Here is a 24,155-nt window from a genome sequence, read left to right on the forward strand (position 1 = left end):
TTACGTCCCGTGATTCTCCACACTGGCGGGCCACTAGCTGTTTGATAAGGATTGTGATGATGAGTTTCATCTTACTTGGTAGCTCTAAGAAGTTTAGCTTCTGCTCAGAAGGAAGTGGCGTCCTTGGGAAGGGGCAGGGCACATCCCAAACAAAATTACAGGCACTTTCATGTCCTATTTCCTTGTATGCAGGCATCTCCCCCCCCTCCCCCCCCCCGCCCAACCCCCCCCCCCCTCCTTCCCCTAGAACTTGCATTCCTGGAAGCTCGCTAGTAGCAGCAGGTAACAGCTTCTGTTTATGGTGTGGAATGATCCAGCTCAAATGTGAAACAGAAAGAGAAGAACTAGCCAGAGGAGACAGGAAGTTTCACGTGGGCTTAGAATAGAAGAGTCTGGAGGTGTGAGATAGCATCTGCCATTGCAGCTCCTAAGCTCAACGTGTAGAGGACTGGCCTTATACACGTCCTCCTCCTGTCTCAGACTCTGAAGTGAAGGATTATAGGTGTGCACCATTATGCTTGGTGAGAGTAGCCTTAGTGTTAGTTTACTTCGAGAACCTTTTGGACAGCTGAAGCATGTGAGTCTCTCAAGTGACGCTCAGTTCTGCCATCAGGACTTGGTGGAGCTGTCCTAGAGGTAAAGCGAGGAGGGAGGTGAAGCTCTAAGGGGTGGAGTCACAGGTTGAGATTTGGGGAAAGTAACGGAAATGAGAAAAGAAGAAAAAAAATTAGACAAAGCTGGCCTCTTAGGAGATGACTCCTAACAAACCTGTCAGATTCTAGGAGGCATCAGGATACCCACTGCACTTGCTGTGTATAGCTGCATTTCTTGGTGAGTTTTAAAAATAGTCATATTTGTTATCACAGCATCTCCAGATAGATCAGAGGCCTTTTGTTTGCTGCTTAAGAAACAGGAACAGATGAAACTTCCTGAAGATCAAAGACCAGATTGTTGGCAGAAAATGATTAGCACCAGCCCGGTTTTCACTGCCGAAGCTCCTCCCCAGCAAGGTTCTTGTTACTGTGTTCTGAGTTATGAGAATAACTAGTCGTTCTTGATGGGCGAGTTAGACTGTTAAGGAACGTGGGCAGTCTCCTCTGTGTGAAGTACCTGGTAAGTGGTTGGGTTCTGCTCATAATTATAATTGTAATTATGAGTCTACACCTTTCCATAGTCTTTGAAATAGAATTTAAAAAGAAATGAGTACTTTTGGTCATTTTCTCCACGGAATCATATAATAGACCTGTTTAAAGGAAAGCTATCAGGGCTGGGGAGACGGCTGAGCAGGTAAAGGTGCTTGCCACCAAACTTGACAGCCTTGACTTTGATCCCCAGTGCCTGCCTGTTGGAAAAAGAGAACTGACTCTCTCTGTTATCCTCCGACTTCTGCACACACACAATTCGAAATGTAATAAAATAAAAATAAATTAAAAAGGCTCGGCTTAAAACAGTTACCTAGTTTTGAAACAAAACATCTGCTCTTCAATTAACAGAGACTCCTTGAGGGCACTGATATGAGTATTATGATTTTATGAATCTTAATATGCTTAAAGCCTTATTTCCTCTGAATGTGGTAGGTCGCGTGTCCATTTTATAGTTGGAGGTAATACATAGTGGGCGAGTAGCAGATCAGGTAGGCTCCAGGTTCTGGGCTCAAAGCCACAGCACTTTGTTTATGTTAAAACAGAGACAAAACCAAGCAAGGTTCTCAGTAGCCAGCTCTCTGCAGACAACCATGAAAATGCCCTAGGGCTACATGACACACTGCAATGCTGTTTTCAACAGACTGTATTGCCCCTTCAGTTTCTCTTCAAGGAAAAATAAAACAAGATTTGTTTTGAGAACCTAAGTTCCCGTCCTGTGCTTAGAAAGCAATGTATGTGCTAAAGGTGATTTGATTTCTTGAATGTTTTTCATAATTATTTTTTTCATATTTGCTTATTTGTGTATGTGTGTGTTTGTGTGATTGTGTTTGTGTGTGTGTTTGTGTGTGTGTATGTGTGTGTTTGTGTGTTTGTGTGATTGTGTTTGTGTGTGTGTGTTTGTGTGTGTGTGTGTGTGTATTTGTGTGTCTGTCTGTGTATGTGTGTTTGTGTGTGTTTTTGTGTGATTGTGTTTGTGTGTGTGTGTTTGTGTCTCTGTCAGTGTGTGTGTGTTTGTGTGATTGTGTTTGTGTGTGTGTGTGTGTGTGTGTGTGTGTGTGTGTTTGTGTGTGTGTGGGGGGGGGCATGTTGAACTCAGCTGACTATTTTTCTTTTTCTATTATGGACTCTGGGGATTAAACTCAGGTTGCCATTTTGGCAGCAGGCGCCCTTAACCTACTGCTTCTATTTATTTGGCTCACAGTTTTGGAGGGTAAAAGTTCATAACCAGGTAGCCATATCTGTTGGCTTCTCGTAAGGCAGCTGCCTTTGTATCACAACGTTGCATGAAGAGGGAAAAGGGAATCAGTGGAGTGCGCTTGGGTGGCCTCGCTTGATAACCTACTTTGTAAGGACTACCTTGGGTCTTAGGAGAACTATATTAACCCTTTCTGAAGATGCTTCTCCCAGTGATTTAACTACCTTCTGCTAGGTCCCACTCTCCAAGGGTCCAATGATGTCAATCCTGATGTCAATCCACTAGGGTTCATGTGTCTAGTAAATGAACCTTTGGGAGGCACATTGTATTCCAGCCATGATAGCAAGTATATTATAAACCTCAGTTTTTCACTCTCGAAGTAAACCATGCATCACTACTACCTAGAAGGTGGGCATGGGGGTCCCTGGCATCACAGACATTCTCTTCAAACCCTAGTGAATCCATAATGTACCACTGGAATTGGTTTAGGTTACTGCTATTTTTAAGTTCCTTCAAATCCTTTTATTTAAAGCACATAAATTCTTCAGAAGACCCAACAGTTATTAGCTTCATTTTTCATTCTAAGCTACAGGCTGTAAAAAAAGTGCCTGGCTTGTGTTATTGGCTTCTGTCATGTAGCGTGTAAACATGGCCCTCGGAATTGTTTGAGGAGCTGCTCTTGTTCTCTGGTCTGTACTGCTCTGTACCAGTCTGTACCAGTCTGTATCGGTCTGTACTGCTCTGTACCAGTCTGTACTGGTTTGTACCAGTCTGTACTGGTCTGTATGCTTCCCCATGGCATGATTGAGTCTTTGGGCATTGTGAAGAGTGAACAAGGTGGTATGAGCGTTGAGCTAGGTTTTCCCTTGCTTTTCAGCTTTAAAGCAAACAAAAGCCAGATAGTCTTCCTGTTCACTGAAGCAGAACGTATGCCTTTGCTGGCTGAGCACATGGCTTACTGAAGGCCGAGTCAAGAAGAAGGAGGGTTTTATTCTTGGAGCCACTAGTCATGGGAGCCATTGATACCTGTTGATCATCTGAATACTCTGACTTTTTTCACCTGGATTTTTTAGCTTCTCCTTGGTGATTGCATGTAGATTCAAAGAGTAACAAACTGCTTGACAAGAAGATACAAACTAACATCTGTTCACCTCAGATAGGGCAGCTGTGACACAACAAAGCACCTAAGAATGGTGAACCAGTGGAGTTGTTGGAATTACTCATAGGATCATGGGTGGGCAGTTACTCACAGGAACATGGGTGGGCAGTTACTCACAGGAACATGGGTGGGTAGTTGCTCACAGGATCATGGGTGAAAAGTTACTTACAGGAGCTTGGATGACTCAAAGGTAGCTGCATCACTGAGAAGCCCACTCCTATGGCTAACCAAAGTCACATCCCTGGAGCTCCCTTCCCAGACCCCTGCTTCTCAGGTAGCTGTAACAAAAAGTTTCCTCTCTCCAGCAATGATCCATGAATGTTGTAGCCTTGGGATGGGGTGTTGTAGATCCTGTAATGTTCATGGGTTTTCTGAACCTCTTTAGCTTTCCAAGTCTTATGAGCCCCTGTCCTCTTTCCAGGAGGCAACAATTTGGTTTGGAGGTGATGGTCGTTCCGCAGAGCCCCTCCTGTTTTACCTGGAGTGTGTTCCCGCAATGTGGAGAGTTTTTATTGTTTTCATTGCTCTGTCAATGTTAGGTTCTCATCTGAGCTTTACAACTATCTTGAGAAGATGGACGGCTTCCATATCCTTTTTGCTACTCCGCTTTTTACATATTTTCCTTCCCAAACATTTACATCTTTCCACCCTCCATTCTTTAAACTCCATGTTCCTAAATATTTACCTGCATGACTCGATCTTACATTCAGTTCTCAGAGTTTGAAAAGTGGTCTGATCTCCGGTCTCCCTCTTCGTCAGACAAACACTTTCAAACTCTCCTTTGTGTGTTCCGGTTTGCAAGCAGCCAAGTGCGTTTTGACTCAGTTTCTGGTATTTTTTTCCAGCATGAATAATTCATCATTTCTGAAGAAAGATTCTCATTAGATTGTGGTGTCTTTTAAAACCTGTTTAACCTATGAGTATCTTGTGGAAGTTTGAGATTCAAATCCTAGCTTTACTGTTGGAACTCTTTTTTTTCTCCTTTATGGAAGCAGGGGTCCGGAAATGCCAGCTGCCATACTGAGTGAGGACACATGTTTTCCTATGACATTTAGGCAACCACATGCCTCTACTCTCTTGTATTTAACCCCCACTGTGTTTTGGTGTCGCCTATTATATTGAAACATAATTTACTGTGTTTATAGTTTTATTTAGTATGAACTACATTATTAATTGTACTATTAATTGATAAATATACTCAAGATACATAAGGTTAATATTATATATGCACGGAATTTTATATTTTCACATTTACATGAATTTTCATTGTGGTTCTTTTTAAAAAATATTAATCTATTTTATGTATATGAATACACTGTAGGTGTCGTCAGACACTCCAGAAGAAAGCATCGAGTCCCATTACAGATCGTTGTGAGCCACCACGTGGTTTCTGGAACTTGAATTCAGGACCACTGGAAGAGCAGTCAGTGCTCTTAACCGCTGAGCCATCTCTCCATCTCACTCCTTTTTTTTAACCATTAACATTTTTTATTGGATATTTTCTTTATTTACATTTCAAAAGTTATCCCCCTTCCCCATTTTCCCCCTCTCCCTAGAAATTCCTTATCCCATCCCCCCTTCTCGCTGCTTATATAGGGTGCCCCCCTGCACTCCTGCTTCCCCACCCTCACATTCCTCTACATTAGGGCATCAAGCCTTCGCAGGACCAAGGGCCCCTCCTCCCATTAATGCCCGACAAGGCCATTCTCTGCTACACATGCAACTGGAGCCATGGGTCCCTCCTTGGTTGGTGATTTAGTCCCTGGAAGCTCTGGGGAGTCTGGTTGGTTGATATTGTTGTTCTTCCTGTGGGGTTGCAAACCTCTTCAGCTCCTTGGGTCCTTTCTCTAACTCCTTCATTAGGGACCCCACACTCAGTCCAATGGTTGGCTGCAAGCATCTGTCTCTGTATTTGTCAGGCACTGGCAGAGCCTCTCAGGAGACAGCTATATCAGGCTCCTGTCAGCATGCACTTCTTGGCATCCACAATAGTGTCTGCATTTGGTGACTGTATGAATCCCCAGGTGGGTCAGTCTCTGGATGGCCTTTCCTTCAGTCTCTGATCCACACTTTGTCTCCATACTTGCTCCCATGAGTATTTTGTTCCCCCTTCTAAGAAAGACCAAAGCACCCACACTTTGGTTTTCCTTTTTCTTGAGCTTCATGTGGTCTGTGAATTGTATCTTGGGTATTCTGAGCTTTTGGGCTAATATCCACTTATCAGTAAGTGTATATCATGTGTGTTCTTTTGTCATTGGGTTACCTCATTCAGGATCATATTTTCTAGTTTATCCATTTGCCTGTGAATTTCATGAAGTTATTGTTTTTAACATTGTGCAAATGTACCACATTTTCTGTATTCATTCCTCTTTTGAAGGACATCTGGGTTGTTTCCAGCTTCTGGCTGTTACACATAAGGTTGCTATGAACATAGTGGAACATGTGTCTTTGTTATATGTTGGAGAATCTTTTGGGTATATGCCCAGGAGTGGTATAGTTGGGTCCTTAGGTAATACTATGTCTAATTTTCTGAGGAACTTCCAGACTGATTTCCAGAGTGGTTGTACCAGCTTGCAATCCCACCAGCAATGGAGGAGTGTTCCTCTTTCTCCACATCCTTGCCAGAATCTGCTGTCACCTGAGTTTTTTATTTTAGCCATTCTGACAAGTGTGAGGTGGAATCTTAGGGTTGTTTTGATTTGCATTTCCCTGATGACTAAGCATGTTGAACATTTCTTTAGGTGCTTCTCAAACATTCGATATTCCTCAGTTGAGAATTCTTTGTTTAGCTCTGTGCCCCATTTTTAGTAGGGTTATTTGATTCTCTGGAGTAACTTCTTGAGTTCTTTGTATATATTAGATATTAGTCCTATATCGGATCACCCCCCTTTAACATTTTATGTATGTATGTATGTATGTATGTATGTATGTATGTATGTATGTATACAGTGTTCTTCTGCCTGCAGGGCAGAAGAGGGCACCAGATCTCATTATAGATGGTTACGTGCCCACGTGGTTGCTGGGAATTGAACTTAGGACCTTTGGAAGAGCAGTTAGTGCTCTTAACCTCTGAGCTATCTCTCCAGCCCTATCATTGTAGTTCTTGTTGGCATTTTCTTTGCAAAAATTTAGGCTTATAAAGCCTTTGGTAACTACAGACTTGAGAGGGCAAAAATTTGACTTTATGTATTTATTTTTATTTGATGTGTATGGATTTTTGCTTGTGTGTATGTTGGTCCAGTGTGTGTGTGTGTGTGTGTGTGTGTGTGTGTGTGTGTGTGTGTGTCTTGGTGTGCCGTGCCTGTAGAGATCAGAAGGGGGTGTCACATCTCTGGAAGTAGAATTACTTTTTTTTTAGAGAGAAAGCTTCTAGCAGGAGGTGACTCTAAACTGAGATCAGGGCTAAGGAGGAGAAATGGACAAAACCAGGATTGGAGGTCAGTTAGGCAGTTTCTGGAATTATTGTAATGCCGTTGTGATATAAAGGTTTGTCAGGAGGATGGTAGGTATAGGGGGAAGTCAGTGGATTTAAGATGGGCCTGATGGGCGGAAGAGGCACAGAATACAGTGTGGACAGATTGAGCCTATTTAGGTGTGTATAAGACAGAGCGAGGCAGTGATCTGGTCTTCCTCAGAACGGTGGTTCTCAGCCTGTGGGTAATAACCCCTTTGGCAAATGTCTATCTCCAAAAATATTTCCATTGCAATTCATAAGAGTGGCAAAATTACAGTTATGAAGTAGGAACAAAAATAATTCTATGGTCAAGGTGTCACCACAACATGAGCACTGTAGTCAAGGGTTGCAACGGGACGAAGGTTGGGAAGCACTGCCTTGGATAAGTAGTGGAGTTGAATAAACAAAAGGAAAATTGTGAGCTGTTATAGGTGGATTGAAATGGAAGAAGGACAGGAGGGTCTATGCTGGGAATTCAGGAGAGACATCTGGGTGGAGCAGAGAACCCAACAGTAACAACTGGGTTTTGGTGCTGTAGAAGTGGTTGGTGACCCTGCTTTTATAACATGGTAGAAGAAAAGCCTGGTATAGGCCGTGGGAGGCAGCATCCTCAAAGGAGAGGAGATAACAGTGACCAGAAAGGCAAGAGAAGCGGGGCAGGAGGACCTGGCTCTTGTGTCAAGAAGAAGGGCAGAGGTGTGGCAAGTGATGCTAAGAGCCAATCTGCTCACTGGCTTTGGTCAAGTAGGAGAATTTAGGCCTTGGCCAGAGCACCTGTGTGCTCTGTGGCCTGTGTGCTCTGTAGTTTGTGAATGAAGGGTGGGAACCAACAATGAAGTCTGATTTTAAAAATGGGAATCCACACTGAGTGTGGTGGCCCATGCCCGTAGTCCTGGCATTTGGTAGGCTGAAGCAGAAAGATCTGAAGTTCTAGTCCAGCATGGGCTACCTATAGCCGGTTACAATAAAACAAACAAAACTACGGATAATTTTATTTTTCTGTACAGAGCTGATAAGGTTGGTACCCTAAAAAATTAATGCACCCTAAAGAAAAGCTTGCCCACTATTGAAAATCGACTTAATCTGTAGCTGGTAATTGTGTCTTTGCACCTGAAGAAAGGGTGATTCTTAGGGACAGGCAGTTGGCTTTGCCTCTTGGTCTATGTTGACTTCCTTTCTATTTTACACAAATATTTTGGAGAAAGTGATGGTGTAATGAGAGCTCAGAATAGCCTAGGTCCTAGGGAATACACAGTATCCCTCTTCTCACAGCCACCTCCTCCATTCCACAGTGGCCACTGAGCCCTCGGGTCCTTCCACTTTTGGAGATGTGACATTTGTGCTGTATTCCACCTGGCCCCACGAGAGCTTTGTTTTATCAAAACTAAATGGCAATGTATTTTATTTTCAAATTAAGACAAATTAAAATTAATTTTGTTTTGGGACTTTTGAGAATTTCACAACATATTCTGAGATAATTGGTTTTGCCCCCGGGTATTGCATAAGACAGCAGCCCTCCCTCTGCTTTTACCTTTGTCCCCAAAGGTCTCACGCATGGTAAGATCTCAACAGGAACAATAATAACAATTATAGTTATGATAATAATTATTATTGATGGGTATGACTGTAGAGAAACTTACTTTGGAATAATAACATTTATCTTAAGGTCACCAGGAAAAAGATTGCCCATAGTTAGTCTCATTTGTTTGTTTAGGAGACAACATAGGTTATGGGACAAAGAAGCCATTTGGGAACTTGTCTTTTTTGTTTTGTTTTGTTTTTTTCTTTACCTTATTTAACCTTCAATTTACCCAGTGGGAAAACACTGGTGATAGTTATACTGACTGCCTTGTTAGTTACAGGAAACAGCTAAACATCCTCTGTGTGTGTGTGTGTGCGTGTGTGCACGTGCGCGCATGAGCACTCAGAGAGAGAGAGAGAGAGAGAGAGAGAGAATTTTTTTATAGGGCACTACCTTATCACATTATTGATGCTGGTTGGACTCATTTTTAAAATTAAATTTTGCATTTCAAATGTGAATATAAATACTGAAGAATTTAAAAGTAGAGAGGAGATTGGGCATCGAGTTGTGAATGTTGTCTCTTTAAAACACAGTGATGAATCCGAATGTCATTTGGGAAAACTGGCAGGCAATCCGGTTGCCTTTTTACACGTAGGGCATGCTGGCTACTAAACTGTGTAGGAGTTTATAATTTGTTAGGTCATTGTGACTTGGGGTAGTTTTCTTCATCCTATGCATGAAGGGTTGACCTCTACTAAGGGTTATTTAGAAACATGATAGCCTCTAAGTAGTGCCTCCGAGTGTCTCTCCCGTTCCGTGTCAGAAAAACAGTTCAAAGGTGCAAAAAAGAGGCTAGCCGCAACATCTAGCGTGTGCTGCACACTCAGTGCTGGGGTGGGTGCTATGTGCATCACCTGACATGGATTAATTCTGGGAGAGCAACTACAGTAGTCTAACTTTTGTGTATGTATTTTATGTGCGTACATTTATTTGCTTATCTGTGTATGTGGGTTTGTATGTGTGGGTCCCGGGGATTGAACTCAGGCCATTAGGTTTGGCAGCAAGTGTCTTTACCTGTTGAACCCTCTTGCCAACCCTGTATTTCCTTGATAGAGACACAGGCTGCGTGATTCAGCTGAGGTTATAGCAGGGGACAAGTTGGCACTTGTGCCACTGTTTATTGCCTCCTAGTTTCTGCAGACTGAGGAACTGTGTTCAGCTCATCTGGGTGTTGCTCCCTCTCTTCAGTGAATGCTTGAGGATGTTAGATAGTCTAGTGACCACGGAACCCCTGCCTAAAGGCCAGCCAGGCAGGGAAATGGGCTCAATTACTAATCAGAAAATCGGAAGTAGTGCCCCTCAGTTTCTCCCCACCTGATTGAAAACTACAGGGCAGAGTCCTCCATCCAATGCCAGCCGCAGGAGGGGCTGTGGCAGGGGAAGAACCAGTCTTACTAGTAGCAGTTGAAACTGGCTTCATGTTTGGAAAACAGAAGTAATGGGACTTAGAATTTTGAATAACTCTATCATTGGGTGGAGCTAGGACTTTAACTGACAGCCATATAATTACATCAGCGAGTAATTGTTATATAGGAAAGTGTTCTGTATGGTGCAGCTTATAACAACAAAAGCTGTAAGCAAATGAGCAATTGTAGAATGGTCGTGTGAATGCTGTCATGAGCATAGCATCCTGGACACTTGATACACAATATGCATGCTTTTTCTCCTTGACTTAGGACCAATTTGGAAATAAGACCCAAGCAACTATTACCAGTGATTGAAATATTACTTTAATAATGATGGAACTCTTGGATCACAAAGGGTTTACTGGCGATGTATTATTTATTAATGACTATTACTGGTGGAGTATTGAGGGTTAATCCCAGCCCTACCCCTTTCTTCACTTTTTATTTGCAAACGATATTTTTCCAAGTGCTTTGTATTCACTGTGTAGCTCAGGCAGGCCTCTGCACCATCAGGCCTTGCCATTTGTCTTTACTCTTGAATGGAAGTGACTTCTTGTCCTTACATATTGATGCTGCAGAGCAGCAAGACTCCTGTGTGGGATAATGTGCAGGGAGCACAGGTCTGGGAATGCTCCGTGTAGACAGGCTGGTTCTCAATGAAGAAACCACTTGGGGCCCGGACTGGGCATGCTCAGTGCTTCCCTTTAACTTTATTCCAAGCGACTCCTCAGGGTGGACAGGAAGTAGAATGCATCTTCCTCGTTATGGTTTGGATCTTAAACATCCTGCAAAAGCCGTGGTGTTGAGGGATTGGTTGTCAGCCATTGACACTGTTGGGTAGAATCTTCTGCAAGACAGGGGACTAGTTAAAGGGTAGGGGCAGGGATAGCATTGAAGGGCGAATGGAGACCTTGGCCCTTCCTCTCTCCTACTTTGCTTCCCTGCATTCATTTGGTGAACTAAGCTCTTTCCTCATGCCTTTCCCACCAAGGTGTTCTGCCCAGCAACAGGACCACTGCTATGGGACCAAGTGGCCCTGGATGGAAACCTCTATAGCTGTGAACCACAAAAACCTCTGTGGCTTGGTTTACCCCCAAAGTATTTTGTCACACAAACCAAAAATACTTGGTTTACCCCAAGTATTTGTCACAGCAACCCAAAGCTGACTGATATAACTTCCCAGGAAAGGAACCATCTGTAAAAATCTAAGGCTGAAGGAGGAGTGTTCATTCACCTTCGACCACCCCATGCTATGATGTACTCTGCAGCTTTAAAACATACAGGTTAACTAGAGATGAGTGAATTTGATGTGTTAAGTTGCTCTTCTCGCTGCTGCCCTACTGTAGAGGAATTACTTGAGGAAGAGAAGTTTGCTCAGGCTCACAGTGCAGGAGACAGTTCAGCCTAGAAGGGAAGCCATGGCTGTGGAACCAGCTTTGGCTATGGTGGCAGAACACCGATTGTTCACATCATGGTGTATCAGGGAGCAGAGCCGGGAATCCAGTGCTCAGCTGACCCCTCTTTCTCTCTTTATTCAGTCTGGATCCCAGTGTGTGGCATGGTGCCATACATTCAGGATCGGTCTTTCCCTCTCAGCCAGTCTTCTTGGAAACACCCTCACAGGCATATCCAGAAGAGTGCTTGGCTAATGCCCCAGGCATTTACTAATGCAATCAAGTTGACAGAACTAATCAACATACCGAGAAAGATGCCCGCCTTCATAGCAGAGAGGAAAACCACATCCCAGGGTTGTCATTACACCACGACTGTATGAAGCCAAAGGAGAAGCCAATGCCCGTGATTAGAAACCACATTTTTCTATTGAGATTAAATAAAGGAAACAAGGAATGTTCTCTGATCTACAAGGAAGGAAGGTGGATGATGAGAGCGTCCCTTCATTTAATTTTTTACATCTTCTATTGAAAATAGATTCTGTCATTTTATTTAAAGTGAGGATTTATTCATTTTAGTAATAAAATGAAATCTGTGAAAATTCATATGGCTTCTTATGGTGGACTTCATTTAAATGGGACTTTATCTTTTAATTTGATGCTTGGAAGAAGGGAAAGTATGCATCCCTGCAGTATGTTTCATTCAGTCTTGGAAGCCAGGGCAGTAGTTTAACTTGTCTGAATCGCCTTATGCACCCCATATAGACCAGTTGGTTTTATGTGTCTTTGTGTGTGTATGTGTGTGTGTGTGCTGTGAATGGGATATGTGTGTATATGTACATGTTTATGTATATGTACCTCTGTGTGTGTATGTATCTGTGTCTATATAGAGAGGCCAAAGGTTGACATCAGGTGTCTTCTGTGATGTCAGGCACATCTGCTTGGCATCCATATTCAGTCCCTATGCTTTCATGGTGGGCACTCTATCAACGGAACCAACTCCACAGCCCCTCACTATTCATTCATTTGTAAAATTTTAAATCACACTACGATTTTGTTCCGTGCAACCTAGCAATACTTCTTTCATATGAAGTTTAGAATACTTGAAGATATCGTCAGCTATAACAGTGTTTAAAAACAAAACCCTGGGCTGGGGAGATGCCTATAAAGATAAGAATACTTGCTAAGCAAGCAGGAGAAACTAGGTTCAAATCTCAGCTTCCATGTGAAAAGCCAGGCATGGCTTCCCAGGCCTGCTACCCCAGTGCTGTGGAGGGTCTGAGACAGGAAGATCCCAGCTTGTTTTTTAAACTTTCTGTAAAACCTTAGGTCCACAATGCTCAAAGTCTTCCTTGTAAGGTTCTTCTGATGTGTACAGCAGAGGATGTGGAGGAGCAAGGGAGTGTTAATAAAGGCACTCAGGATTTGAGCCAGTACATAGGAATGCCAGGTCAAAGAAGGCTCATTTGATGTCGTAGTCCCCACTGGCCAGGTGGTAAAAACAGAGTTAGCTGTTTGGAGACTCCATTTCCTTCTCTAGAGAGTGTGGACATCTAGGGACCACTTGAGGGGTTTGAACCAAATCAATGGAAAGTTTGATAAATTTTTGTAATGCCTTTAAACCACTGTAGCTTACATATGCTTATATCTCCTCTTATCTGCCACTTAGCAGTATGATAAGTCTAAGCAAGATCTCAGCTCTGTCTGCCTGGTAGAATCACTCAAGGAAGTTTTATAAGAGAAAGGATGCCCTTCCTCCATTGTGGTTCAGTGTGAGGCCCCAGAATCTATGAATATTATTTTTAAAAATTTTTGTTTTGGGAGGAAACAAAAGTTTTTAATTACATTGTATGTGTGTGTGTGTGTGTGTGTGTGTGTGTGTGTGTGTGTGTGTGTGTTTTGCATGGGTTCAGAGGTCAGAAGACAACTTGCTGGAAGTGGTTCTCACTACCCACCACGTGAGGCCTGGGAATTAAATTCAGATCATCAGGCTTGGTGGTGCATTTACCTGATGAGCCACCTCTGGTCCAAATATCAAGTCATTTTCGATCTTTTTTTGGGAGGAATTTTTAAATTTTTAATTAAATTTTTTTTAAAAGATTCCTTTTGCTTTTTCTTGGGGCACTGTTGCCCTTACTCTGAGCAAAGAACTATGGGCAGAGGAAATCAGGGTTAGAGAGGACTGGAAGGCAGACACTTTCCTGTGTTCAAACCAAAGTCAAGGGTGCAAAAATGCGAGTGTGGGACTGGATCCTTCCAGTTTCCATCTGTTCCTAGAGCTGATCCTGTGGCCCAGTGCTCCATACCCAAATAATGCCTGGAGAGAGCTGGCCTCCCAGGAGTGCTGACAGGCCTGTGAACACAGGTAAGACCACCACTGCTGCTCAGAGGGATCTGCCTGGAGCCCTCAGGACACAGGAACCAAGGAGCAGCCTGGGACAGGATCCTTCCAGTTTCTGCACCGGGAACACTGGGAAAGAACTGGTCTTTCAGGACTGACACACAGGCTTGCAGGTGGGACAAGCCACAGTTAGAGACAGCAAGACCAGCTAACACCAGGGATAACCAGATGTTGAGAGGCAAGGGCAAAAACATAAGCCATAGAAACCTAGACTACTTGGCATCATCAGATCCCAGTTCTCCCACCACATCAGTCCCTGAATACTTCAACATACCAGAAAAGCAAGACTCTGATTTAAAATCACATATCATGATGATGATAGAGGTTAAGAAGGATATAAATAATTCCCTTAAAGAAATACAGGAGAACACATGTAAACAGGTAGAAGCCCTTAAAGAGGAGACAAAAAATAATCCCTTAAAGAATTACAGAAAAACACAAACAAATAGGTGAAGGAAATGAACAAAACCATCCAGGATTCAAAAATGGAAATAGAAACAATAAAGAAATCACAAAGGGAGACAGACACCCTAGAGACAGAAAACCTAGGAAAGAGATCAGGAGTCATAGATGCAAGCATGACCAACAGAATACAAGAGATAGAAGAGAGAATCTCAGGGGCAGAAGATACCATAGAAAACATTGACACAATAAAGAAAATGCAAAATGCAAAAAGCTCCTAACCTAAAACATCCAGGAAATCCAAGAGACAATGAGAAGACCAAACCTAGGGATAATAGCTATAGAAGAGAGTGAAGATTCCCAACTTAGAGGGCCAGTAAATATCTTCAACAAAATTATAGAAGAAAACTTCCCCAACTTAAAGAAAGAGATATATACAAGAAGCCCACAGAACTCCGAATAGATTGAACCAGAAAAGCAATTCTTCCTGTCACAAAATAGTCAAAACACCAAAAGCACAAAACAAAGAATGAATATTAAAAGCAGTAAGGGTAAAAAGTCAAGTAAGATATAAAGGCAAACCTGTCAGAATTACACCAGACTTCTCAGCAGAGACTATGAAAGCTAGAAGATCCTGGGAAGATGTCATACAGATGCTAAGAGAACACAATGCCAGCCCAGGTGCTATACTCAGCAAAACTCTCAATTACCAAAGATGGAGAAACCAAGATACTCCATGACAAAAATAAATTTACACAATATCTTTCCACAAATCCAGCCCTACAGAGGATAATAGATGGAAAATGCCAACACAAAGAGGGAAACTACACCCTAGAAAAAGCAAGAAAGTAATCGTTCAACAAACCCAAAAGAAGATGGCCACACAAACATAAAAATAACATCAAAATTAACAGGAATCAACAATCACTATTCCTTAATATCTCTTAACATCAATGGACTCAATTAAAATAAAAAGACATTGACTAACAGACTGGAAATGTAAACAGGACTCCGCATTTTGCTGCATACAGGAAATGCACCTCAGTGTTAAAGACAGACACTACCTCAGAGTAAAGGGCTGGAAAACAATTTTCCAAGCAAGAGATTCCAAAAAAACAAGCTGGAATAACCATTCTAATATTGGGGAAAACCAACTTTCAACCAAAAGTTATCAAAAAGTATAAGGAAGAACACTTCATACTCATCAAAGGAAAATTCTACCAAGAAGAACTCTCAGTTCTGAACATCTAAGCTTCAAATGCAAGGGCACCCACATTCATACAAGAAACTACTAAAGCTTGAAGCACACATTGCCCCTCACACAATAATAGTGAGAGACTCAACACCCCACTCTCATCAATGGACAGATCATGGAAACACAAAGTAAACAGAGATACAGTGAAACTAACAGAAGTTATGGACCAAATGGATTTAACAGATATCTATAGAACATTTCATCCTAAATCAAAAGAATATACCTTCTCAGCACCTCATGGCACCTTCTCCGAAACTGACAATGTAAGTGGTCACAAAACAGGCCTCAACAGATACCAGAAGATTGAAATAATCCCATGCATCCTATCAGATCACCATGGACTAAGGCTAGACCTCCAGAGAAGCTGGTTATATTAAAAAACCCAGCAGTTTCACAAGGAGAGAGAACAGCCACCCAGATTTGCACAGGATGGAGCGGACTAGAACATTCAGGAAGCTCCTGCGAAGCTGGAGATGGAGGTGGAGGCAGCACACCAAGACATGATGCTAGGATAGCCGGAAGGATTCAAGGGAACCTTCCCTGATGCAAGATAACAAGAGATACGGATGGGCCAAATGGCCATGGGAGGTGCTGTGCACATAAACAATAGGAGTGCCGGGACCACTGCTCCTGTGTCACCTGGTACTCTGGCCCCTCCAGGACCTGACACTATGATGGCAGATGGAACCCTGGGATTGACCCCACTACCAACTGAACGATTTGGCCATGCTGCTACAGCCGAAGGAATTGGTGGAACTCCTGCATTCAACGGTCCAGGTCTAGGAGCTGAATTTGCTCCAAATAAATGCAATTTTAGGGGAAAAAATCCCTTTGATACTAGTGGTCAATTGAGAGTATTTATCTCAGGGCGTTCTTGTTAAGCAATTCACTTTAAAGATTTTTGGTTTTGTTTTTAGTTTTTCAAGACAAGGTTTCTCTATGTAGCTCTGGCTGTTCTGGAACTCAAGATGTAGACCAGGCTGGCCTTAAACTCATAGAGATCTACCTGCCTCTGCCTCCCAAATGCTGGGATTAAAGGCGTGTGCCAACACTGCCCAGATAACTTTACAGTTTGTAGCCCAGCTAATACATGTGGCATTTTATAGCTTAGAACGTGCTAACACATTCCACTGAATGCCCATTATAATCCTGTGCATAGATGCTATTTTCTCATATAACTGAGAACATGGTGGCAATTCTTTACTGGATGTTATATTTTATTATTCAATAAGATAGAAATTGATTACAACATCAGCTGAGTGGAACTGAGTCACATGAAAAATTACTACACATAAATATACACTCATGCAATACATACATATATATATACATGTTATAGTAATATATACATAATGTTAATGTCTTATATTAGCCATGTGGACATTATACAAATGTGTATTATCCATATGCACTGCACACACACACACACACACACACACACACACACACACACACACACCTGCTAGTAGTAGGGCTATTTTCCTACATGTCTTCAACCTCCCTACATTCAAGCTTATAACATCATCCACAAATGTTCTACCTTCTCTCCCAGGCCTCTTCAGTGCCCTTACTCTCTCCAGATGCTCAGAGTTCTTTGATAAGACCCTATTCTTACATGAGTCCAAATATCAGTTGTTTTCAATTTTGTTTCTGGAGGAATTTTAAAAAGAATTTAATTAAAATGTTTCTTTTCTAACATTCTTTTGATTCTAGAGGTTAATTGAGAGCCTTTATCTTAGTGCGGTCTATTAGTCAGAGACATTTACAGTTACATTGTACAGACTCTGTGTCCAAGGATGTAGACAGCCACAGGAAGGCTTGCTGGGTGTGAGTCAGGTAGCTGTATTTGTGCCTGAAAGGTCTTCCAAATGCCCATGTATTGAGGTGTGTGGCTGGAGGAAGCTAAGTTGCTGGGGCATGCCCTTGGAGGAGATGTTGAGACCCCTGCCCCTTTCTTACTGTATTCTGGACCTTATGAGGTGAGCAGGCCTCGCACTCCATGCTCTTCCACGATGTTCTGTATCGTCTTGTGCCGGAAGCAGCAAAGCTCACTGTCCATGGACTGAACATGTGAGCCGAAGTATACCTTTCTTCTTTTTAAATGGTTTCTCCCAGCTATGTATTATAGTCACAGAAAACTCACTTCACATAGGATGCTGGCTTCTAGTCCCAACTCTGAGACTCAGCAGCCCTGTCACCCAGAATGCTTACTTAGCTCAAGTTTCTTCATCTGGAAAATGAGGTATTCCTATAGATACAGAGTGACAATGTTGAGTTCAGTGTGTTCATTGGTGGACTCAGGAACCAGACTCCCCGAGTTGCTTTTCTTTAAGACAAGCCTTTTCATAACCCAGGCTGGCCTCAAACTTGCTGTGTACCCAAGGATAGCGTTAAACCCAGGGCTCTGTACAGGCATTGTATCCAATGAGCCGCACTCTCAGCCTTAGACTCCCTGGATTCAAATCCAGTATTGCTACTGACTTTCTGGTATGAGAACTTTTGATAAGTTTCTTAACCCTTTTGTGACTTAATTTCTTTGCCTACCACATATTTCAAATATCCTCAGAATTGTGAAGATGAAAGACTTATTTAGACAGAAAAGAGGGCGTGGCCAAGCTCTGGCCATGTGCCTGGTACCAGAAATGCCAGCCACACTGTCGTTATATATTGGCTCTTAATACTGGCTAACAGAGGCAGTGAATTTGTTTTCAGAGGAGGTGGATGAGAGTATGTTGGAATACAGGGTTTTAATCCTACATGGTCCTGAATTCTATTCATCTCTGTCTGCTAAGCCAAGGGATATAAACAGGACTTCTAGGTTATCCTTGTCCTGGATAAAGAGACACCGTGACCACTTGCAGACATGATGACCACTTGCCCCCACTGTATTCATTTTTAAAAGGTTTTTGTTCCGAGCAGTAACTAATACAATGTACATAGTATTTTCAGGACACAGCAAGCCAGAAATCTTCCCGTGTAATTTAAACTATAACCCAGTATGTGTGGGTTGTTTCTCTGAGAATTAAGAGGGATAATCTTATCTTACTCAGAACTGCTGAAGGAGACTTGGTATGTGAGAAGACAAACGCTGGAGACTTGCAGAGTTTCATTCAAAAAACAGTCATTGGCAAGGACTTTTAGCCCTGTAGTGTTACTTTACATCCTCTCTGGACAGCGCCCGTGTCTTGCCCGGTGATGAGGAGCCTCAGTTTAACTCAGAGTGCTACTAAAGATTTGAGTGTTTTAAGGAGTTGGTGGTTTCGTTTCCTTGGCAGTTATTGGCAGTCTTTGAGATGATTAGATGATAGGTGTGTGTCGCTTTGAATGACAACTGACAGTTGTTGAGCCCCTGGCATATAACATACTCCAGTAAATGCTGAGTGCCAGGCTGGGGAGATGGCCCCGTAGGTGGATTGCTTTGCTACATCAGCATGGAGAGCTGGGTTCTGCCTTCAAGAAGCCGTCGAAGATGTGTGAGTCATATCCACCTATGGTCTCAGTGCTGGGGGCTGACACAGGTAAATCCCTGGGGTGGCTGGCTAGCCAGCTCAGGCAAATTGGTGAGTTCCAGGTTCAGTGAGAGGCTGCCTGGAAAGATAAGGTGGGGCGCGGCAGAGGAAGACACTAGATGGGTACCAGTTCACGTACACGAATACACGCATCTCTAAAAAGTGCTTTTTGTCACTGTTTTCGAGCATCTGTGTTTGAAACAGAGGCCAAAGGATAATGAACCCTTTTCAACACTTACAAACCTAGAATGAGCTATCAAGTTTTCGACAGGAATAGCAGCATCCAAGCAGGGCCAGCAGCTGGGTGGTCCCGTTGGTGGTCGTTTTTGTAGCCTCTAGGTAGCTGGCTCCAGGTTATGATGAGACCCATAGCATCCCAGGAAGCCTTGGCTTTGGGCTCTGCCTGCTCTCTGTCTTCTGGGGATAAGAACAGTGATGTTAACTTAACTCATGGGTTTGAGAAGAGGGTTTTTATTGGACACTGTTACAGGTTAGATTCACACACTGAAGTCATAACCCCTCCGTGTCTGAGAATGTGGCCATGGTTGGAGATGGTCTTTAAAGAGGTTCTGATGAGAATGGGCCATATGGAATCTAATGTAGCTGCTGTCCTTATATGGAAAATCAAGACACTTGATACACAGAGAGAAGATTATGTGAGGACACAGAGCGAGAGAGTAAAGCTAAGGAGAGGGGCTCCAGAGAAGCCAGTCTCAGCCTTCCAACTTCCAGAATCAAGACGATCCGTCTCTGCTGTTTAACTCGTTTGTGGTGCTTTGTTATGGCCTATAGAAACTACCATAGGCACCCAGCAAAGTTTCTCGGGTGGTATGCTTGGCAGAGAAGACTAGGAACTGAGACGGTGAGTGGCGTGTGACCTCCATGGACTTTGCTGTGACTTTAGCCATTGCATTTCACAGTGCTGCTCTTAATTATTTCCCTGTGTCTAGGGAAGCAGGCTAGTGCATAAAGCTGTCAGAATCCTTAGTGTGGTAGTCAGGGTCATTGTCCTCCACTCAATAAAAGACATTTTATGTTCAGGATGAGAGGAGATATCAATTGAAAGTTTGCTGGGTTGTAAAATTATGCACATTGATTATCCATCTTTAATAACATTTGCTTATCCACGGGCAGTGGAGAAAAATGGGCTCTTTGGTGACTTAAAAGCATGTGTTGCTAACATTCCAAAGCACTGGGAATAAGGATCTCTTTGAAAGTGAAAAGTAGCTAAAGGGTGGGGACAGACACTTTTTGTTCTACAGAACAGAAGGGAGTCACAGTTTGAGTTCCCTTTGGGAGGCGGGCATGCAGTGCAGGCAAGGAAGCACTGTTTGTGGTGGAGAACGACTTTGCTTTGAGTCAGGGCTCTTCCAGTTGGTTTTGTCTTCTGCCCTCTCACCTGCCTCTCCTTGGTACACCACTGGACGAGGGGAAATCGTTTTGGATAGTTGATATTTGCTATCTGTTAAAAATAGCGTGCTTGCCTTTCTTCAATTAGGAGGAAGGCAATATTTTTTAGGTCCTGACACAGTTTGTTTTTAGTTGGAAGCCATGAAGACTATGAGACAGAAATCCCCAAATAACAGCTTTCTAGCAGAGTGTGAGCGTAGCGGGGGTGGGGTGGGGTGGGGGGGTTTCTTTATGAACCACATTTGAAAATCGCAGCCTAGCACACCCTGGGCTGGTGGAATAAAAACACACACACTTGGGGGGGGGGGTGGTGTTTGATTTTCTACCAGCACCTTTGAAATCTTGCAAAGGCTGTGGAAACTGAGCATGTGTTGGCTCTGACTCATGCCCGCCTAGCTTGTGTTTGGGAATCGGATCAACAAAACAGCTGGCGTCTTGGTACAGTGGGGTCCACACAATACTGTAACTGTGGGAACAGTGTCGTTAAGAGCTCAAGAATGAAACTGCAGCCCCCAGCATGCCTCTGGAGGCCGCAGCAGTCACGCCTCTGTGGGCCACAGCACTGGAGAAGGAAATATCCTGCTAGCATTCCTTGTAATTGTGAAGGATTTAATAAAGGATATTACAATGCATGTTGGCACACTGTCTTTATCCTTGCTTCCTCTGAGGGAAGTTTAATCTTTGGGGGATTTGGTATAAGTCGAATCCTTTTCACAAAGACAACTTTTTTGAATGAAATTTTTTTTTTTTAATTAGGTATTTAGCTCATTTACATTTCCAATGCTATACCAAAAGTCCCCCTTACCCACCCACCCCCACTCCCCTACCCACCCACTCCCCCCCTTTGGCCCTGGCGTTCCCCTGTACCGGGGCACACAAAGTCTGCGTGTCCAATGGGCCTCTCTTTCCAGTGATGGCCGACTAGGCCATCTTTTGATACATATGCAGCTAGAGTCAAGAGCTCAGGGGTACTGGTTAGTTCATAATGTTGTTCCACCTATAGGGTTGAAGATCCCTTTAGCTCCTTGGGTACTTTCTCTAGCTCCTCCATTGGGAGCCCTGTGATGCATCCATTAGCTGACTGTGAGCATCCACTTCTGTGTTTGCTAGGCCCCGGCATAGTCTCACAAGAGACAGCTACATCTGGGTCCTTTCAGTAAAATCTTGCTAGTGTATGCAATGGTGTCAGCATTTGGAAGCTGATTATGGGGTGGATCCCTGGATATGGCAGTCTCTACATGGTCCATCCTTTCATCTCAGCTCCATACTTTGTTTCTGTAACTCCTTCCATGGGTGTTTTGTTCCCACTTCTAAGGAGGGGCATAGTGTCCACACTTCAGTCTTCATTTTTCTTGAGTTTCATGTGTTTAGGAAATTGTATCTTATATCGTGGGTATCCTAGGTTTTGGGCTAGTATCCACTTATCAGTGAGTACATATTGTGTGAGTTCCTTTGTGATTGTGTTACCTCACTCAGGATGATGCCCTCCAGGTCCATCCATTTGCCTAGGAATTTCATAAATTCATTCTTTTTAATAGCTGAGTAGTACTCCATTGTGTAGATGTACCACATTTTCTGTATCCATTCCTCTGTTGAGGGGCATCTGGGTTCTTTCCAGTTTCTGGCTATTATAAATAAGGCTGCTATGAACATAGTGGAGCATGTGTCCTTCTTACCAGTTGGGGCTTCTTCTGGATATATGCCCAGGAGAGGTATTGCTGGATCCTCCGGTAGTACTATGTCCAATTTTCTGAGGAACCGCCAGACTGATTTCCAGAGTGGTTGTACAAGCCTGCAATCCCACCAACAATGGAGGAGTGTTCCTCTTTCTCCACATCCTCGCCAGCATCTGCTGTCACCTGAATTTTTGATCTTAGCCATTCTCACTGGTGTGAGGTGGAATCTCAGGGTTGTTTTGATTTGCATTTCCCTGATGATTAAGGATGTTGAACATTTTTTCAGGTGCTTCTCTGCCATTCGGTATTCCTCAGGTGAGAATTCTTTGTTCAGTTCTGAGCCCCATTTTTTAAGGGGGTTATTTGATTTTCTGAGGTCCACCTTCTTGAGTTCTTTATATATGTTGGATATTAGTCCCCTATCTGATTTAGGATAGGTAAAGATCCTTTCCCAGTCTGTTGGTGGTCTTTTTGTCTTATAGACAGTGTCTTTTGCCTTGCAGAAACTTTGGAGTTTCATTAGGTCCCATTTGTCAATTCTCGATCTTACAGCACAAGCCATTGCTGTTCTGTTCAGGAATTTTTCCCCTGTGCCCATATCTTCAAGGCTTTTCCCCACTTTCTCCTCTATAAGTTTCAGTGTCTCTGGTTTTATGTGAAGTTCCTTGATCCACTTAGATTTGACCTTAGTACAAGGAGATAAGTATGGATCGATTCGCATTCTTCTACATGATAACAACCAGTTGTGCCAGCACCAATTGTTGAAAATGCTGTCTTTCTTCCACTGGATGGTTTTGGCTCCCTTGTCGAAGATCAAGTGACCATAGGTGTGTGGGTTCATTTCTGGGTCTTCAATTCTATTCCATTGGTCCACTTGTCTGTCTCTATACCAGTACCATGCAGTTTTTATCACAATTGCTCTGTAGTAAAGCTTTAGGTCAGGCATGGTGATTCCACCAGAGGTTCTTTTATCCTTGAGAAGAGTTTTTGCTATCCTCGGTTTTTTGTTATTCCAGATGAATTTGCAAATTGCTCCTTCTAATTCGTTGAAGAATTGAGTTGGAATTTTAATGGGGATTGCATTGAATCTGTAGATTGCTTTTGGCAAGATAGCCATTTTTACAATGTTGGTCCTGCCAATCCATGAGCATGGGAGATCTTTCCATCTTCTGAGATCTTCTTTAATTTCTTTCTTCAGGGACTTGAAGTTTTTATCATACAGATCTTTCACTTCCTTCGTTAGAGTCACGCCGAGATATTTTATATTATTTGTGGCTATTGAGAAGGGTGTTGTTTCCCTAATTTCTTTCTCAGCCTGTTTATTCTTTGTGTAGAGAAAGGCCTTTGACTTGTTTGAGTTAATTTTATATCCAGCTACTTCACCGAAGCTGTTTATCAGGTTTAGGAGTTCTCTGTTGGAATTTTTAGGGTCACTTATATATACTATCATATCATCTGCAAAAAGTGATATTTTGACTTCCTCTTTTCCAATTTGTATCCCCTTGATCTCCTTTTGTTGTCGAATTGCTCTGGCTAATACTTCAAGTACTATGTTGAAAAGGTAGGGAGAAAGTGGGCAGCCTTGTCTAGTCCCTGATTTTAGTGGGATTGCTTCCAGCTTCTCTCCATTTACTTTGATGTTGGCTACTGGTTTGCTGTAGATTGCTTTTATCATGTTTAGGTATTGGCCTTGAATTCCTGATCTTTCCAGAACTTTTATCATGAATGGGTGTTGGATCTTGTCAAATGCTTTTTCTGCATCTAACGAGATGATCATGTGGTTTTTGTCTTTGAGTTTGTTTATATAATGGATTACATTGATGGATTTTCGTATATTAAACCATCCCTGCATCCCTGGAATAAAACCTACTTGGTCAGGATGGATGATTGCTTTAATGTGTTCTTGGATTCGGTTAGCGAGAATTTTATTAAGAATTTTTGCATCGATGTTCATAAGAGAAATTGGTCTGAAGTTCTCTATCTTTGTTGGATCTTTCTGTGGTTTAGGTATCAGAGTAATAGTGGCTTCATAAAATGAGTTGGGTAGAATACCTTCTACTTCTATCTTGTGAAAAAGTTTGTGCAGAACTGGAGTTAGATCTTCTTTGAAGGTCTGATAGAACTCTGCACTAAACCCGTCTGGTCCTGGGCTTTTTTTGGCTGGGAGACT

General features: G+C 42.8%; 1 protein-coding gene, 1 long non-coding RNA gene and 1 pseudogene across 3 annotated transcripts in view; all 3 read left to right on the forward strand.

Moving 5' to 3' along the window:
* Mboat1 (membrane bound O-acyltransferase domain containing 1) overlaps window positions 1-24,155 on the forward strand; it is a 110,244-nt gene that overhangs the window by 29,498 nt on the left and 56,591 nt on the right. The gene's annotated exons all lie outside the window — the stretch shown is intronic.
* On the forward strand, window positions 258-11,938 carry Gm40869. The gene is made up of 2 exons (XR_873200.1): window positions 258-1,113; window positions 11,480-11,938. It is a non-coding gene; the product is annotated as a predicted gene, 40869 (long non-coding RNA).
* On the forward strand, window positions 15,741-16,232 carry Gm11366 (predicted gene 11366; annotated as a pseudogene).

Source organism: Mus musculus, chromosome 13 (assembly GCF_000001635.26).
Source record: "Mus musculus strain C57BL/6J chromosome 13, GRCm38.p6 C57BL/6J".
Taxonomy (NCBI): domain Eukaryota; kingdom Metazoa; phylum Chordata; class Mammalia; order Rodentia; family Muridae; genus Mus; species Mus musculus.